Source organism: Sceloporus undulatus, chromosome 6, assembly GCF_019175285.1.
Source record: "Sceloporus undulatus isolate JIND9_A2432 ecotype Alabama chromosome 6, SceUnd_v1.1, whole genome shotgun sequence".
In the NCBI taxonomy this organism is placed as follows: Eukaryota; Metazoa; Chordata; class Lepidosauria; order Squamata; family Phrynosomatidae; genus Sceloporus; species Sceloporus undulatus.
The window spans coordinates 169,648,130-169,648,606 of NC_056527.1; the positions used below are offsets into that span (position 1 = coordinate 169,648,130).

Sequence of the window (477 nt, forward strand, 5' to 3'; positions counted from 1 at the left end):
CTGTCACAATGCAGGAGGCAGGGATGCCCAGGACCTTCTCCTCCTTCCCTCAAAGAGGGAACCCACAAAAGCTCCTCTGTTTGGAGCACCACACAAAAGCAAGCAGAAAACTCCCAGAATTCCATAGCAAAGAGCCAGACAAGAGTTAAAGCGGGGAGGGAAGCTCACAACCTGAAGGCACACATTACATGCACACACACAGGAGCAAAAGGGTGTCAAGCTGCCAAAAAGAGGAAATGGGATGACAGCAGAGGACTCTTCTTTTCTAACCGGTTTAAAGAGTTGCTATGGCTGCCGGGGCTCTGCCCTTGGTCCAGTCCCTTCCCTGGCAACTTGCTTTCCTTCGGCTTGAAGGGACCTCCATGGAGCTCCTCCTTCCCTCAAGGAAGAGGGGACCAGGGCAGAGAGCAAGAGGGAGAGGGTCTGGCTGCTTCTGCGGGGGGCCTCTGGTGTCATGTCCAGTGGGGCTCCTGTGCT

The 477-nt window shown here is 54.9% G+C and overlaps 1 protein-coding gene across 1 annotated transcript in view; it reads right to left on the reverse strand.

Annotated features, from left to right (window-relative positions):
* Window positions 1-477, reverse strand: part of RASGRF1 (Ras protein specific guanine nucleotide releasing factor 1) — a 58,756-nt gene that overhangs the window by 22,396 nt on the left and 35,883 nt on the right. The window lies entirely within an intron of this gene.